Below are 19,255 nucleotides of genomic sequence, written 5' to 3'. Positions count from 1 at the left end.
ATTAACCAGGTGTGGGTTTTTCCAGAGTTTGCAGCCTTGAGACCCCAATAGACATTCCTGGGGCACATCCTGCTCTTTTAAAATGCATATATCAGCAACTTCAACACAATTCGTATCAGGAAGGATGTGGGGTCAAGCTGCCCTTTCTGTGGCACCCCAAACCACCTCCCCTCCTGCCTTGGTCAAGCTGAGACTGCTGAATGGCCAGTTTACAGCTTGCTGACTAGGTTGCCTTTAACAATAAGCCATAGTGGTTTCAGGCACTTTACTGGTTTGCCAAAGTCTCCCTGTACAGTTTCCTGTTTGTCTCCCTTCCCCACAACCTGGTACCACTGTTGTAAAAAAACAAACAAACTAATAGGGGGGCTTTACACTGGTGCCTGTCCTCAAGCACCATCCAGGTTGCTAGGGGAAAGGGGCCTTTTCTCAAGTTCTAACCTGTGATCCTAAGGATGTCTTCACAAAAGCAGCAGCATAAGACCTCTCTCCCAAGCCTCGTGGCCTTATTCACCATGGCTGGAGCAGCAAACCGACTCTTGTAGTAGCCAGCAGTTGTGATTACGTTGTGGCTTGCAGTGAAGTGTATTGAGGGTTTTTTAATTAAAAAAATTAACTGTGTACCAGAAACAATGTATGCACAGTCAATGCTAACCTTTGCATTCCTTGCAGTTGAAACCTTTTCTATCGGTGCAGCCTCCACACCGGGATAGAGACTTTCCCAGCTTAGAAGGCAGAAAAAGAAGACTGGGGAGGACATGTTCAATGAGTTAATGCACGCCTCCGAGAGTGACAAGACAGAGCTCAGAGCATGAAGGATTATACTGTCTGAGAACTTGGACATGGACAGGGAGGACAGGAGATCATGCAGGGCACAAGAGCGTGCCACGCAGGGAGATGCTGCGGATTATGAAGGAGCAATCAGACATGTTGAGATGTCTGGTTGAGATTCAGAAAAGGCAGCTGGATGCTAGAGTCCCTCTGTAGCCTAGGCTGAACCTGCTGCCATCATTGCCCAGTTCTACATCTTCCTCCCACAAACCTCCTATGTGTGTGGGGGGGGGAGTTCGCTATCCCTTGCACTCAACACCAGGGGAGGGTACAAGGACCAGAAGGCGCCCGTTCCCACACCTTTGATTGTTATTGCAGTGCATCTGTAAGCAAGCTTTCCTTGTTTCTCTCCCCACAGTGTTAACCTGGGCCAGAAGGGCTGATATCTGACTTTTCTTTGCAGTCTCTGCATGTTTGTGTGCATAATAAAACTTAACAGATTGAGGAGAAAAGGCATTTTATTCATGCAACACATGGTGGTTGGGGGTGAAGTTTTCAGGGGAGAAAATGCAAGGGAGGGGACCGTTTGGTAAGGAACAACACAGATAAGTGTCACATGATTCTGGCTCATTGCTGAAACTGGTTTTCAAAGCCTCACAGAGACACAGAGCCCTCAGTGTGCTCTTCTTATTGCCCTGGTGTCTGGCTGCTCAAAATTGGCTGCCAGGTGATCTACCTGAATCCCCCACCCTGGCAGAAACTTTTCTCCCTTTGTTTCACAGATATTATGGCGCACTGTAGCGAGGCGGTCTGGTTCCCCGCTGCCCCAGAGGGGGACAAGTCTCTCTGGATGCCAAAGCGGAGTGAGCAACCCTGAACCCACCCCTCAGAGGTCAAGGTGCAGGACAGGAAGTATTAAAGCCTGACCCCAGAGCTCACTTGAAACACTGCCACCAGAGAGGCCAGACGCCTGTGGTGTAGCTCCCAGTTGGGAGACCACAGAAATCGGTGGCCGGCTGGAGGACTGGCCAGACCACCCAATGCCTCATGCTAGCCTGAGCTCAGAGATGCTGCCAAACTTGCCGCTCGCCAGTTACCCTGAGGAGCTGCCAAGCCAACTGTGCACCAGTTACCCCGAGGAGCCCATGGTGTGTGACCCCTTGGAGGACACCATCTGGACCCAGGTACCTCTACAGGGGGAGATAGGAAATAGCCCGGGGGCAGTCGACCCTAGTCAGGCTGCAACACTGCCAGAGCCAATGTCAGTGTGTTGCGGCCAGAATCCCCACTGACACAGCAGCGGGTCTTCTGCCGCTGCTAGGGCCCTGGTGGGATGCAGTGGAGTGGGTGGGCCAGCGTCCCCCCCTGCCACCCACCTTGCAGGTGGCAGTCCCCCCTTCTCCCAGGCTGCTCGGGTTTGCTATTGAACTGTTTGCTCAGTCCTGCCTGAGCTGCTGTTTGCCGCACAGTCAGGCTAGTTCCCTGACACACTTGACCAAAGTAACAAGGTGGTCTGGTACCCTGCCGCCCCGGAGGGGGACAAGCCCCAGCCAAACCTCCCTACACGCACACAGCAGGCAGCAGTAACAATAGGGATATTTCTTTCACTGAGGTCTAACCTAGTAAGCAAACAATGCCAGTGACCTTTAAAATGTCCAAAGGCACATTCCACCATGATTCTGCACTTGCTCAGCCTATAGTTGAACTGGTCCTTACTGCTGTCCAGGCTGCCTGTGTACAGCTTTATGAGCCATGGTAGCAAGGGGTAGACTGGGTCTCCCAGGATCACGATTGGCATTTCAACATCACCAATGGTTATTTTGCAGTCTGGAAAGAAAGTCCCTGCTTGCAGCTTTCTGAACAGACCTGTGATCCTAAAGATGTGTGTGTCATGCACCTTTCCCAACCAGACTACGTCGATGTCAGTGAAACGGCCCTGTGATCCACCAGCGCTTGCAACACCATTGAGAAATACCCCTTTCAGTTTATGTACTCTTTGGCAAGGTGGTCTGGTGCCAAGATAGGGACATGCGTTCTGTCTATTGCCCCACCGCAATGGGAGCTGCGGAGCTGGCACTTGGGGCAGGGGCAGTGTGCAGAGCCCTCTGGCTGCCCCTATGCATAGGTGTTGGTCGGGGGACATGCTGCTGCTTCCGGGAGCCGTGTGGAGCTATGCCAGGCAGGGAGCCTGCCTGCTGTGCCGCCGACCGGACTTTTAACAGCCTGGTCAGCAGTGCTGACTGGAGCCACCAGGATTCCTTTTCGACTGGACGTTCCGGTCAAAAAACGGACACCTGGCAACCCTAACTCCGCTCCCTGGAAGAGATGTCCGCTCTGCACATGGCCCAGCCCCAACTGAGCTCCAGGGCTCTCCTTTTATACTTCCCGTCCTGCCCTCGTACTACTCGCAAGGGGGGCAGGATGGATTTGGCTGCACCCAACAGGCAGAATGTAGTGGTCCCTCGCTCTCCAGTTCTGAGGGAGGCCACTCTGCCTTGCTACACATTCCGTAAGTTAAAATAAGATAAATCAAGTTTAGGCCACAAAAGGAAGATAGTGACTCCACATTGCCAGCAATGAGTTATGGCAGCTTAGCCATGGAAGGGAACACTTGAAAGTTAAGATGCACATGATGGTGCTGTAAAAGGGGAAATGAAAACTTGCACTCACTCACTGCACTCACTTGCACTTGCACTCACTCACTGATCTTTAATACTGCAAGGAAGATACAGAGAAACGAACAGTAATAATAGCACTTGCCACTTAGATCTCAATTTTAATGTTCAAAGCACTTGAATATGATTTTATTTATCTTTGCTAAAAAAAAAGTGTTAAACGGCGGGTGAGGGACACAAGGAAACAGAGGTTGCACAGAAGAGTGCTGTGCTAAAGTAATTTAAAAATATTTAAGGACAGAGCATATCTGTATAAAGAGCCCTTCCATAATTTATCTAGTCATGGGTCAAAATGACTCATCTCTGTAATAACTTCAGGTAAAAGTAAAACTATGCAAAATTTGGGACGCTTATCTCATTACAGTGATTGCCTACGCTTCCCCTTTATAAAAGGGTCACCAACAACTTGAATCTTAGTCTATGTCAGGTATTACATTTCAGTGTGCACATAATGGTTGCTTTCATTTGTCCACACGCTCATTGCAGCACCAGTATCTGCTGCAACTCATTGCTTTGTAAAGCACTTTAGGAAATGTGGATTGGAAAAGAAAACATAAAACTGAATTCAATTATGTTCCAAAACATTGTGAATACCTAAACAATATCTCTACCCACATGCTTCAGAACTATGATTGAAAATGGATTTCTAATCTGCCCATTTCCTCCTGGTTTTTAAAACTGCTTTAGGATAGGTCAATTATTGGTTGGGCAGTGTCTTTTAGTAAGCAGATGTAACTATCCATGTTGCATGTTAATAATGTGGAACACCATACTAATGGTCTATAAAAATTGGTGTATATGTATAGTTATATATAATATGACTTTGGGGTGACTACATTGCAAATTGAGTTATGCAGATCCCAACCAAGTACCTTCTTACATAAGGCAATAATTATCTAATTTAAGAGTCACCTTTTAAATACTTACTTTCATGTAATAAATAAGACAGGCCAGAGTGCTGTCTTGAGTAACACCACTGTGGGACACAACTGGTAATAATTATTAATAATAATACAATAAGAATTGGAGATCATACAACACATGACAGATGTGTAGTCCTGTTCCTTAGTGCACTGCTGGAAAGAGCTCAGATACCACAGTGTTAAGCATGATAGAAGTACCTAGATAGACTAGATCTTTGGGTGAGAGGCTATAGAAGGGCAAAGTGCTTTCACAAGCACTGGCCAAGGGAACTTTTCTAAGAATTTGAGCACATTTTCAAAGTGAAAAACTGAGATGGTTGTCAGGGGAACAGTTTAGGGAGGCTGGGAGTGTTGGAGGAGAAGGGAAAGGCCTTGGTAGCTGAGGAAAAAGTGGTGCCTAGCCTGCCCCTTCCTATTCTTAGCCGAGAGCACCCTATACTCACTTGCTTCCCCCTTCCCTCCCCTCACAATAAAACCGGGACACGTTACAATAAATGAATGGCAGAAAACAGTGTTTACCCAGATACTTCCTGTTAGTCTTTTCTGCTAATCCCCTTTACTGTATTTTCTATCCTTCTCCCTCTGTTCCCCTCCATCACACACATGGCTTTCAAATTTCTGTTTCCCCCAGCAGGCCTCTTTTCAGACCCCTGAAGTACAGGATTTGAGACGTCTTTACCATCAGGGGGGCAGCTTGAGAGAAGGAAACCCTGAGCAATGTCTTCAACCCCTGCAGGGGCTTGACCTGTAAATGCAGAGGGTTGGGGGTAAGAAACTGTGCTGTCGTAAAAGTTCTTTGTTTTATCAGTTGCTCAGGAAACCCCCTGTCAAATACTGTGGCTGCTAGGAAACTGAGGGAAAGGGCTTCAGAGTCTTAAGCTGTAAAACTTGAAATGCAGCCTTGTGTGTGTCACTGGATGTAGGAGCGATGATACAGAGTGGCAAAGGAGTCAGAACTGCTTATCTTAGAGAGTATAATAAGCCTATAAGAAGTCTGCTCTTCAGCTTGGAGATAAAGAGTTTTCCAATTGTTTTTCCTTCTATAAGGAAAAGCATTTTAAAAATTCTTTACCTACCAATATTATTTCCTCACTAAAAGCAGTTTCCATCTTCAATTTGTAAATTGTGAACAATTTCTCTCATAAAATGTATTACAAAACCTGAAGAATAAGTCCCAAAGTGTTCCTTGCGGCTCTTAGTTTTGCATGAGTGGTACAAACTGTTCAAGAAAGTCCCTTGGAGGTGAATGTCCTGTCTGAACAACTGGTTCTTTTCTGTTCAGGAGCTTATGCAATGCTCATCCCTGCGGCATCTGAGCACCTTTTCTTCTTTTGGGAACAGACTGTATCTTTTAAATTAATCCATATTTGTTGCAAAGAAAATTTCATGCTTTGCTGAATTATAACTTCTTTAAACAATCCAAAGTAGTGATCTCTTGATAAAGTGCCGACTACTTTTTTGATAAATAGACTTGGATCATTAAAGTAAAACAATGGTATTACCTGTGACTACCAGAAGTTGGAGAAGTGTTTGTTTACTGTCTCCTCTCCTAAGCTTGACTTTCACCTTGACCAGTACAGATAGATATACTACTTCTGGGGGAATTCTGCGCCAAAACATTAAAAATTCTGCGCACGAGATTTTAAAATTCTGCACATTTTATTTGTCAAAATAACACTAAATAATCACACCAGTTTCAATTATCTTGAAAAGTAACTATGAAAAATGCTGTCAGAGAAATGGAAGATGCTGGGGTATTCCAGAGATCCCATGCAAGTTTACGTATAAAAATAATTATTTGTAAGGCATATCTGCATGGTACTGATAAGCATGTATGTGATGATCATCCAGTGAACCTGAAACAGGTGCAAAATATTTCCCAGAAAGAAAAGGAAACACTCCCTCCAATCTCTCTCTCTCTCTCTCTCACACACACACACACACACACACACACACACACACACTCCCCTCTTCAAAGATGAAATTGTCAGCATCTCCAAAATGGCAGCCACTCATAATCATGTCAGATGTAACAGTTTCACGTGGTCATCACATGTCATGAAAGAAGATGATGCTGTTATGGCTTTGTTCAATCAAAATACACCCTTGAGCCAGCTCCTATCATATGATGCAATATTTAACCTGGCAAAAATCGGCATGTCCCAGCCTATAATAAGAACCTTTACTCTGATTGCAACTCTATCTTCAAGAGTTTTTCAACTTCATAAAAAGAAATGTATCTCTGTCCATCAAGATTTGTGTGAAACTATAAATGAGTTAGAAGATCACACATATTCCACAGATCATCAATAGCCGAGGCACTATCTTTCTGAGTTGCCGGGGAGTACTAGGCTCCACTCCCACCCAGACTCTGCTCCAACTCCACCCCTTCCCCCAAGTCCCACCCCCACCCTGCCTCTTCCTCCAAGCGCACCCCACGCTTGCTCCTCCCCCTCCTGCATGTTGCCGAATAGCTGATCCACAGTGGACGGGAGGTGCTAAAAGGAGGACCAGCTAATTGGGGGGGCTGCCAGCACCCACTATTTTTTTCTGTGGGTGCTCCAGAGCACGCATGGAGTCGGTGCCTATGATCAACAGTGCAGGGGCATTCTGGCGCCTCTACAAACACATTTCCCTAAATCCCCTGAAAGTTACTACACAAGTAATGCTATGACAGATATAGCCACTAGGATAAGGTAGGGAAAAGATGACCTGAAAAGTTTGGAAAGACCATGTGAAGAAATTAAGAAATACAGGATTACTGAAAGAGTTTCACAACCATGATGAGAAGTCCTGTTTAAGATGGAACTAAGACTTCAAACACTTTGATAAGGAGCTCAAAGAATGCATGCCAAAAAAAAAAAAAAGTTGCAAAACTTCAGAGTTGAACAATTTGCAGCCTTCAGAAATTGCACCAGTGTAGTCAATACCAACTGTCAGTGCATGAGCACAGTCCTAAAAAAAGACCAATGAAAAGAAATGGCAGTGGATGCAATGTTGCTTGCAGTGTACTAGCTGCAGAATAACCATCTCAATCAATTTTAAGAGGCATATTATGAAGTAGGAAACCGATTTTAAAAAGCTGTTTTCATGTATGATGAAATCAGTAACACAGAGAACATTCCATTTTCAAATCTATTGTACTCCTGGGGGAATTCTGCGCCACTGTGCATATGCAGAATTGTGGATATGGAAAAGTCTGCAGATGAAGATAATGTTGAAGTGCTCATAAAGGAACACTTTTTGGGTTTCGTACCATTAAAGGAGATGACTGGAGCATTTATGACTGAAACTTTTCTACAAGAGCTTGAATCAATGTCCTTATCTGTTGAAAACATAGCCAAGGCTATGATAATGGGAGTAATATGAATGGTAAAGACAATGGTGTGCAAAGGAGAATGATGGAAATCAATCTTACGGCCTTTTTCGTTCCTTGCAGTGCGCATTCTCTGAATTTGGTTGTCAATGATGCTGCAAGATGCTGTTTGGATACAAGAAGTTTCTTTGACCTGGTGCAATGTGTTTGTGTTTTTCTCAGGCTCAACACACCGTTGGGAGATTCTGACTTGCCATGTGAATTCTCCAACTGTGAAACCACTTAGACAAGATGGGAGAGTCGCATTGATGCTTTAAAGCCTCTTCGCTATGAAATTGGAAACATTTATGATGCCCTAATTGAAATTTCTGATGATACTACCTTTACTGGATCATCTGGCAATATGGCATGTTCAGATGCAGAAGCTCTTGCAAATGGCCTTTCCAAGTTCAAATTTGTGACTTCACTCATTTAGTGGTATAATGTCCTTTTCGAGATTAACCTCACTAGTAAACAGCTTTAGAAAAGAACTTGAACATACATTCTGCTATTCAAAGACTGTAGTAAACTAAAAATATTCTGGAGGAATTCAGAAGTGATGAAGGGTTCGAAAGAACACTGGTAGAGTCTCTCGAGCTTGCTGAAGAAATAGACTTTCCAACAGAATTTGAACCACAGCCAGTTCACATTCAGCAAAAGAAACAGGAGTTTTCATATGAAGGACAAGACACAACCCATTCAGAACCCAAAACAAAAGTTCAAAGTGAATTTCTACTTTGCAGTCCTTGATACTGCTGTTCACTCGGTCGACAAAAGATTTCAACAGATGCAGCAGATAGTCAGTAGTTGGCTTTCTATGTGATATCCACATAGAAAACAGCAAAACAGATAAGAGAATTTTGTATAAAACTGGAGTTGGCATTGACTCATGAAAATTCAAAAGACATTGATGCTACAGATATGTGTAGTGAGCTTCATGCTTTTTCAAGACAACTTAAGAAACATTCCACTCCTGAAGTACTGAAGTTTGTTTGTGAAAATAAACTCTCAGTTTTCCAAACATTTTTATAGCGCTATGCATTCTTTTAACTTTGCCAGTTTCCGTAGCTAGTGGGGAACGTAGCTTCTCAAAGTTAAAATTGATACAAAACATATCTGCATTCAACAATGGTGCAAGAGAGACTTGTTAGACTTGCCACAATGTCAATGAATAGAGCATGAAATAGCTGGAAAACTGGAGCTAAAAGAACTAGTGACTGAATTTTCAAAACTTAAAGCAAGAAAAGTCATGTTTTAAGAGCACAGAGTGTTTTTTCTCCGGAGTGTTTTGTAAATACAAGTTAAAATTCATTAAAGAGTTTTCTTATTTCTTACTGTATTGGATGTGGTGGTAATGGCAGTTAAAGCAGAATAGCGTAATGGATGATTTTGGATTTGTAATAATAAAAATTATAATTAACATTTTTAATGCATTTTTATTTGAAATCGGACTGAAATATCATCTAGCTGTTGCGTACAAATCTATTCTGAAAATTTTGTGTCTCTATTTTATCTGATCTCAGAAGCATTGGATGGACAGACGGACAAACTGAATAATTAAGCCTCTGTTTAAAAAAAAAAAAAAAAAAAAAAAAGCTTAAAAAATATTAAAAGGAAAAAAGGGGCAAAATATTTCCCAGTTTACCAAAAACCTCAGCCTAGATGTGCCCTTCGGGTTTGGGGGTGGGGGACATTGATTGCATGGTTCGCCTAGGGCACCAGTTGCTGGCAGCTAGTCTAGGGCCGCCCCTACTATGGGGCAGGGGGTGGGACTGGGGAAGACCTGGCTCCCTACCCTGTGCCAGGCTCAGCTGCTAGTCCTGACTGGGCTGGGGACAATGGGACCTCCTCTTCCTCTGCACGGCATCAGATTTCTCCCCCAGCTCCAGGAAGCTCTGCAAACTACCCTCCCCCCTGCTTCCTGCACCCATTGCTCCTCAGCTGCAGGGGGAGCAGCTCCCTGTACAGGGAGCTGCTCCCCACCCACCCAATCCCCATGCATCCAGATCCCCTCATACCCAGACCCTCCCACCGATCCTCCCCCGCCCTCGATGAGCCACACTCCCCCTGCAGCTGAACTACCCCACGAGCCACCTGCACCCAGATTCCCACCCTACTGAGCCCTACTCCTCCAGCATCTGGACCCCCCCTTGTGCTCCTCACACCGACCTCCCCTGCTGAGCTCTATCCTCCCCACATCCAGACCCCCCTAGCTGAGCCCCAACCACCTTCACCTGAACCCCCATGCAGAGTCCCATTACCATTGCACCCAGAAGCACCCAACAAGCCCCTGTGCATCCAGATCCCCCCTGCACCCAGATCCCCTACTGAGCCACCTGCAACCAGATTGCCCCAGACAGCACCCTCTCAACCCACACGTGGATCCCCCCACACTAAGCCCCTCCACACTTGGATCCTGCCTTGCTGAGCCTGCCTGCCCACACCTGGTACACCTGGCACGGGGAGTGGAGGGTTGCTCCTGGGGCAGGCCCAGTTCTTGCACTGTGTCAGGGTTGGATGCAGCCTCACCACTGAGTCCATGTCTGGGGTGGGGGTAGCTGCACTGTGATCTCCCACCTCTGTGCAGCCAGTGGCCTGTGCTCCCGAATGCCATGCTGGAGTCGCCACATTTGTTTGACAAAATTTGCAGAATTTTAAAATTTTATGTGCATAATTTTTTGGCACATAATTTTTTAAAAATTTTTGGCGCAGAATGCCCTGAGGAGTAGACATTAAAGACTCCGGTGTTTGTGCCCAGTTGTCTACGTTTACTGTGCAAGATGTTTATGGTTCCAGAATTTATGCTGCAAAAATGGTACTTGTGACTCCCCTTTGATCCTTTCTGTCAAGATTATGTTACCGCAACATGCTGTCTCAATGGCGGTTAGTTACAAGGAGTGCAGTATTCTAAATAAACCTATTTGGTGCCAGCACTCTGCAACCGAAAACGTGGTGATTCTGAAAGCCCAAGATGAGAGTCAGGATTAGGGACTATAAGCTGATCCTGTAGTAGGCTTGTTTGGAAAATACAGGGTTAGATTGTCTTGACTGGTTGTTTTTGTTTGTTTGTTTGTTTTTTTGTTTTAAACTATGAATATAAAATGTTGTGTATGACCCAGCTTTATGGGTGGGTGGGGGGCTAAAGTTAAAAAATAATAAAACAATAGTTGTGGAATATCACTTTAACGAGTAGTTTTGTACCATAACTAAATCTGTCCACTTTTAATAACATTAGTTAGATGATCTTCTGTTCCAAGCTCAGGTTTTCTTTCTTTATCGCTACAATCCCTATATTTTTGGAGAGGTTGCAGGGGGGCGGGCAGGGGCCTAAAGCCTGGCCAGACCCAGAGTTATCTCTGCCATGTAAAGTGATCAAGTGCTCAAGAATTCAAAAATGAAGAGAAAAGCAATATTAGTTATTTCTAAAGATATTTGTTAATCATTCAACATCAAAACTCAGAGCACACTAAATTAAACAGACCATTGGTGAAAGATGAATTCTGTCTTTGGAATAAGCTGGCAACAAAATGAGCCAAAAACTTGCCAGATGAGATCAGTGATATTAATAAAATGACTGGAACCTGGAAAATGGCTTTTTGATGAAGTGATTTATCATTCTACACTTCACTGCATGTATCACAGATAGTTATACAGAGTTTGGCATGTCGTAGTTACCCATACAAGAATACTGCAGAAGAGAGATATTTTTATAGCTGTTTCAGACAGAAAATTTCTCTCAACAAGACCATTCTTCTGGTTTCATTTAACATTGATATTTAGGGATTTGGACAGTACTGTGGTATATTAGATTTCCCACGCAAGATGAGTAATCATTACTGAGTCCATGAAACAGCAAGAAAGGGCAAAAGAAAATGGTAAAATACTGTTGTCTTTTGTAGCAACATAGACTATCAGGCTTGGAAGGGACCTCAGAAAGTCATCTAGGCCTACTGCCTGCTCAAAACAAGACCAATCCCCAGACAGATTTTTGCCCCAGATCCCTAAATGGCCCCCTCAGAGATTGAACTCTCAATCCTGAGTTCAGCAGGCCAATCCCTCCCCCTAATTTGATCTGTAATGGGGCACTTGGATTTGAACCAAAACCCACTTGATCTGCAGGCAAACACTCTACCGTTGAGCTATATCCCCATGTATCTTCCAACACTGGTACAGGGTAAAGTTTCTTATTAGAATATATAGTTCACTAAAATAATCCACACAACTATGATATAAACAGTTTTAAATGTAGGTCCACTCAGAACATATGGCCCTCTCACAGACATTATATTACTTCTCTCTCTCCTGTAACTAATAGCTCTTCTCCTCAGCACTTGTTCACAGGAAGGGGCATGTGAAACTGGAGGTTTACCCCTTTTACACTGGGAGACAATCTCCCTGTTAATAAATATTGTTGCTCCTTGGCCTGAATGATTTAGCCAATAATCAGGGCCTTGCTAGGTTGTTTCTGTTAGGAAGAGACATTGATAATATGAGTCAGGTATGTCTTTGGTGAAATTACGTTTATTTACAAAGTCTGTTCCTCTAAACACAGTAGAAACAAACAACAGCAGGCAATTTTCTTGCTGACAATTTCCAAGCCTGCCTTTCCAGACTGTCCTGCGCTCCAAGGAGCTCAGTCTCTGCTCCCTCTCAGGGACACAGGTATGTCTACTTCTCTGGCTTTCTGCTTGCTTTCCCTGACTTACTTTCTGATTGCTTTGGGTGGGATCCACAAAGGGAAGTAGGTGTTGCAACCAGAGGAACCACTTGGGGTCTCATGCCGGGGTGTGGGTGGGTGGGTGTGGGTGTGTGTGTAGTCTAAATAATTTATTGAATGTTTCCTGAAATTCTACCCAATAGCATCAGCTATGCGAGCTAACTAAAACAGCAATTCTGAAGTCTATGAAGAAGCAACAAAACAAGCAAGTAATAACTCCCTGGGACTGAGCCAGCCCTGCATTATTAGGAGATGGTGAGGACCAGAAGTGTGCTGGAGTCATCTTGCTGGTTGTAACCAAGGCTTGTGGAAATCGAAGTGGGGCTGTGAAGCTGTAGACAGGCTGCTGGAGTAAGAGCTGCTGAACCAGGCCAGTCTAAGGCCTGGTCTACACTAGGACTTTAATTCGAATTTAGCAGCGTTAATTCGAATTAACCGCGCACCCGTCCACACCAGGAAGCCATTTAATTTGACCTAGAGGGCTCTTTAGTTCGAATTCGGTACTCCACCCCGACGAGGGGAGTAGCGCTAAATTCGACATGGCTATGTCGAATTAGGCTAGGTGTGGATGCAAATCGAACTTAGTAGCTCCGGGAGCTATCCCACACTGCACCACTGTGTTGACGCTCTGGACAGCAGTCCGAGCTCAGATGTTCTGATCAGCCATACAGGAAAAGCCCCAGGAAAATTTGAATTCCTTTTCCTGTCTGGCCAGTTCGAATCTCATTTCCTGTGTGGACATTGTGGCGAGCTCAGCAGCACTGGCAACGATGCAGAGCTCTCCAGCAGAGGAGTCCAGGGAATCTCAGAGTAGAAAGAGGGCCCCAGCATGGACTGACCGGGAAGTCTTGGATCTGATCGCTGTGTGGGGCGATGATCTGTGCTTTCGGAGCTGCGCTCCAAAAAACGGAATGCAAAGACCTACGAGAAGGTCTCCAAAGCCATGGCACTCAGAGGATACAGCCGGGATGCAACGCATTGCCGCGTGAAAATCAAGGACCTGAGACAAGGCTACCAAAAAATCAAAGCGGCAAACGGACGCTCCGGAGCCCAGCCCCAGACATGCCGCTTCTACGAGGCACTGCATGCCATTCTCGGTGGGTCTGCCACCACTGCCCCACCAGTGACCATGGACTCTGAGGATGGGATAGTGTCGACGGGCAGTTTCTCGGCGATGTTCGCCGATGGGGAAGATGAAGGGTTTGTGGAGGACGAGGCAGGCGACAGCGCTTACAATACTGCTTTCCCCGACAGCCAGGATCTCTTCATCACCCTCACAGAGATCCCCTACCAACCCTTCCCGGCCGTTAACCCGGACTCCGAATCAGGGGAAGGATCAGTCGGTAAGTTCTATAAACATGTAAACATTTATTTTTTAAAAAACAGGAATAAAAACGATATGAAAAGAAGGTCAATACATATAGGGATCGAACAGAAATCCTCTTGGGACAGTTCCACGAAGCTCTCGTAGAGGTACTCGAAAAGCCTCCGCAGGAGGTTCCTGGGGAGAGGTGCCTTATTTGGTGCTCCGTGGAAGCACACTCTTCTGCGCCAGGCCATCCTGAGGTACAGTGGGAGCATCGCCTCGACCAGCATGGCAGCATAGGGCCCTGCTCTGTGCAGGGATTCATGCAGCATGCGCTCTCTGTCTCTCCTAGTGACCCGCCTCAGGGTGATCTCGCTCGGCGACTGCTGCATCTAATTAGGGGAATTACTGTAATGTTACTATTCTGAATGCTTGACTTTTCCTTTGCATAACAATGACCGTCGTTTAACAGCCACGTGTTGGAGGCTGCAGAGGAAAAGCATACAGGGATCTTTCCCGGGGACAGCCGCGAGGGGCTGGAACAGGGTCAGACTTTATGCTTTCCAGATTGCCTGCAGCAGGATGGCACTGCTATCCATTAACTGTTAAGCAGCCTAAAGTTTACGGCTTACCAGGCCTGGCTGCTACACGGATTCTGCTGTCCTGCCCCGCTTGTCCGATCTCCAGTGCAAGACCCCAGGCAATGAAAGCGAATGCCGAAAATTCGAACTTGTCCTGAGAGCACATGAGATAGGTGCCCTGTATGGTCTTGTTCACAGAAACTGAGTAGACTGTGTTCAGTGTTCGCAAACATGTATCTTTGCAAGGAAATCACTTCCTTTTTCCCATCACACAGCTGCTGCTCTTTCCCGAACTGCCCCGGCATCCCCCTCACAGAGGCTGGCGCACATTAGGCGGCGAAAGAAAAAGACTTGGGACGAGATGTTCGCTGAACTGATGGCCTGCTCCAGAGCCAAGGCGGCCCAGCAGAGCCAGTGGAGGGAGACCCTCTCTCAGCAGCAGCGCTCACACAGCGAACGGGAGGACAGGTGGCGGCAGGAAGACCAGCAGGCGACTCAAACGCTGCTTGGACTAATGAGGGAGCAAACGGACACGCTCCGGCGCCTTGTGGATGTTCTGCAGGACTGCAGGCAGGAGCAGAGAGCCCCCCTGAACTGTATCTGCAACCGCCCTCCCCCGCCACAAAGTCCTGTCCCCCCCCTCACCCAAAATCACAAGAAGAAGGGGCGCTAGGGGCCGTGAAAACTGTCACTCCACCCCAGCAGAGCGCTCATGTACCAAACAGCTCTCATTCCCTAAAGTATGAGAATTGCTTCCCTTCCTGGCTCACCCGATCCAAAATCCCAGTTTCATCCCCCAACTGTGTAGTTGAGTATTAAAAATAGTTTGCTGTTCATTGCTGTTTCCGTCATGTTTCTTTGCAGAAGACTTTGTGTGAAGGGGAGATAGGGGTTTGTTAATTGCATAGGACAGCCACCATTACCAGGGTACAGACAAGACGGCAGGATCAACAGCAGGTCACACACAGAGTGCAGTCACTAGGCACCCGGGTCACTGTGGGAGGTGTCTGCTGCCCCAGGTCAGTCTGGGAGGTGTATGCTGCCCCAGGGTCCGAGCGCCTGGCATCCACAAATGGCAAGGCAGGTTGCCCGTACCATGCCCTTCCACCGTAGCCATGAACCTCTCCGACGCCCTGAGCCCCAGCCAGAGCCATCATCCCCCTACACCTACTCACCCTTCCCACACACCCCTCACCCCTTCCTGCAAACCCACCCCTTCCTGCACACCCTCCTGTAACCGTCCTCCCCCAAGAGACCGCTGTAGGAGCAGGAGCCTGTCAGTCCTTGAGTGTAGAAGCGGTCTGTACATCACTGCACACCCTACCCACCACAGTCTGCGTCCCTGTTTCAACCCTTTAACGCGAATTCGTTAGTAAAGAAAACTTTGTGAATTAAAAATGTTCCAATAACTTTATTTTTAAACGTCTGTTGGAAGGAGGGAAACCTGGGGAACGGGGTATGTAACCGCTGAAAAAAGTCAATAGTAACTGAAACAGGGGCAGGTTCAGTTTCTCTGTAAAGAGACTGGACACTCATAGGTTACCCTGCTCTCTGAGGAACCTAGCTTTCAAAGCCTCCCGGATGCACAGCGCTTCCCGCTGGGCTCTTCTAATGGCACGGGTGTCTGGCTGAGTGTAATCAGCAGCCAGGCGATTTGCCTCAACCTCCCATCCCGCCATAAAGGTCTCCCCCTTGCTCTCACAGAGATTGTGGAGCACACAGCAAGCTGCAATAACAATGGGGATATTGGTTTCGCTGAGATCCGAGCGAGTCAGTAAGCTCCTCCATTTCCCTTGAGATGTCCAAAGCACACTCCACCACCATTCTGCACTTGCTCAGCCGGTAGTTGAAGAGCTCCTTGTCACTGTCCAAGGCGCCTGTATAGGGCTTCATGAGCCAGGGCATTAGCGGGTAGGCTGGGTCCCCGAGGATCACTGTAGGCATCTCCACATCCCCAACAGTTATTTTGTGGTCCGGGAAGAAACTACCTTCCTGCAGGCGTCTAAACAGACAAGAGTTCCTGAAAACACGCGCCATGAACCTTGCCCGCCACCCGACGTAGATGTTGGTAAACGCCCCTATGGTCCACCAGTGCTTGCAGCACCATTGAAAAGTAGCCCTTTCGGTTAATATACTGGCTGGCCTGGTGGACCGGTCCCAGGATAGGGATGTGAGTGCCATCTATAGCCCCACCGCAGTTTGGGAATCCCATCACGGCGAAGCCATCTATGACGACCTGGACGTTTCCCAGGGTCACTACCTTTGAGAGCAGTAGGTCAACGATTGCTTGGGCTACTTGCATCACAGCAACCCCCACGGTAGATTTGCTCACGCCAAAGTGGTTCGCTACTGACCGGTAGCTGTCTGGCGTGGCAAGTTTCCAGAGGACTATGGCCACTCGCTTCTGCACACTCAGGGCTGCTCGCATCCGGGTGTCCTGGCGCTTCAGGGCAGGGGCCAGCAAGTCACACAGTTCAAGGAAAGTGCCCTTACGCATCCTGAAGTTTCGCAGCCACTGTGATTCATCCCAGACCTGCAGCACTATGCGGTCCCACCAGTCCGTGCTTGTTTCCCGGGCCCAGACTCGCCGTCCCATAGCATGAACGTGACCCATTGCCACCATGATCTCCGCGGCGCGGGATCCCGTGCTTTGTGAGAGGTCTGTGCCATTCTGACACTTCATGTCCTCACCGTGCTGCCGGAGCCTCCTCGCCCGATTTCTCAGCAGCTGACTGTGGAAGAGGTGGATGATAAGGTGCAAGGAGTTGACAACGGCCATAAGTGCAGCGATGATCGCAGCGGGCTCCATGCTCGCAGGGCTGTGGCATCCGCGCTGTCACTGACCAGAAAAGTGCGGTAACAGATTTCCCGCCGGCGCTTTCAGGGAGAGAGGGCGGGAGTGACGGTTGAATGACGACAGTTACCCAAAACCACCCTCGACACATTTTTCCCCCAGCAGGCATTGGGGGCTCTACCCAGCATTCCAATGGGAAGCGGGGACTGCGGGAACTGTGGGATAGCTGCCCAGAATGCACCGCTTCCAATGTCAACGCTTGCCCCGTTAGTGTGGACTCACAAAGTCGAATTAGTGTCCTTAGTATGGATACACAAATTCGAATTCATAAGGTCGAATCCACAAATTCGACCTAAGTTAAATCAAACTACTCTTGTAGCGTAGACATACCCTAAGCACACAGACACTCAGGGTCTGACCTGCATGCTTCTTGCTGACTGTGAGCATTGCAGGATGGGACCTACAGTAGCAAGGTACCCAGGGTTACAGGGTATGTAGTGACACAACCCCTCACTGGTCCAGACTGCATCCCCAACCCTTCCCAGACTGTCACAGTAGACCTAGAACGTCCTGTCCCTCCCCGTCCAGCTGTTCATCTCTAGGTATTACAATAAATGCATCTGAGAGCTTTGAGCTGGCTACACACTTAGGACCCAATCTTGTAATGTGCTTGCACAAACAGAGCCATGCCCCCAAGGGGGCTCTGTGTGGGCACAGGGGATCTGGCCACAAAAAGCTCATTGCAACAACAGGAAGCTTTATTAGAAGAATATGGACCACTATAGAAAACACCTTTTCATCAATAAAAGCCACAAATAAAATTATTTGACAACACATTGCAACCTATCCTAATATATTGGAGCAACGTCTGGGGCCTAATTTTAACAGCCAACTGCCCCATGTCTGGAACAAAACATCAGTGGAAACAGATATACATGTACATTTTATGTATGCTTCAGAACTTGCCTAACAATGGCATTATGACAAAACTGCACACATGGGCAATGGGTGAACATGCGCTTAGGGGAGGCTAGCCCCCGTACCCTCCCCCTCTACCTGAGGCCCTGCCCCTTCTGTCCCTGCTCTCCCGCCGGAGCCCAGAGCACACCTCCCCACAGCCACAGGCCCCCCAGCGTGTCCCCAACCCCAGTGTGCCGGGCAGGCAGTGCAGACGAAGCACCACCAGCCCCAGAGCACCAGCGGGCGGTGCGGCCAGCAGCATAGTTCCAGTGCTGGGAGGACGGGCGGCACAGTGTAGCTCCAGCCCGGGGGTCTTGGGCGCACCACAGCCCCCAGCCTGCCTGCCCCAGCCTCTCAGCCACAGAAGGGAACAGCAGCAGGATTTTCTTGTTCCAAATCAACCTACAATAAAGGACTTACATACAACTCATTGTAGGATCAGGGGCTCAGTGTCTAAGTAATTCATACAAAAATAATAAACATGGCCCTGATTCCACAAGCACCTATGCCCTTAAATTTAATGGGATTGCTCAGGTAGGTAAAATTATGCACATGCTTAAGTATTTGCAAGATCAGGCCCTATGAATGTGGAGGGTTTCAAACAGGAGATGAGTGAGGGCAAGAGAAAATGGTAGCAAGTTTCTTTTACAGAGTTCCTTAATATTATTCCTCTTTCTTTGATAGAGTATTTATACACTCAGGAACTAAATTATTGCATTGTAAAATCATCCTTTAATTAAAAAATTATCTATACCAGGGGTTCTCAAATTGGGGGTCGGGACCCCTCAGGGGATCATGAGGTTATTATGTGAGGGATCGCGAGCTGTCAGCCTCCACCCCAACCCCACTTTGCCTCCAGCATTTATAATGGTGTGAAATGTATCAAAAAGTGTTCTTAATTTATAAGGGGGGTCACACTCAGAAGCTTCCTATGTGAAAGAGGTCACCTGTACAAAGGTTTGAGAATCACTGATCTATACAAACTACTTAGAACTATAGTAGTATAACTACTCTCAGTGATCAGTTCGAAGCAAGAAAAATAATGCTCATGTGTCATGTTTTCGGGGGCAATTCAGACCAGTAAGCGGTTATGTCACTGTAACCCTGTAACCCTGGGTGCCTCAAATGCTTTGCTATTGTAACTCCTTGCCTGGGACAGTCACAGTCAGCAACAAG

Source organism: Mauremys reevesii, linkage group 1, assembly GCF_016161935.1.
Source record: "Mauremys reevesii isolate NIE-2019 linkage group 1, ASM1616193v1, whole genome shotgun sequence".
Taxonomy (NCBI): domain Eukaryota; kingdom Metazoa; phylum Chordata; order Testudines; family Geoemydidae; genus Mauremys; species Mauremys reevesii.
Note: the sequence above shows the minus strand (reverse complement) of the source record.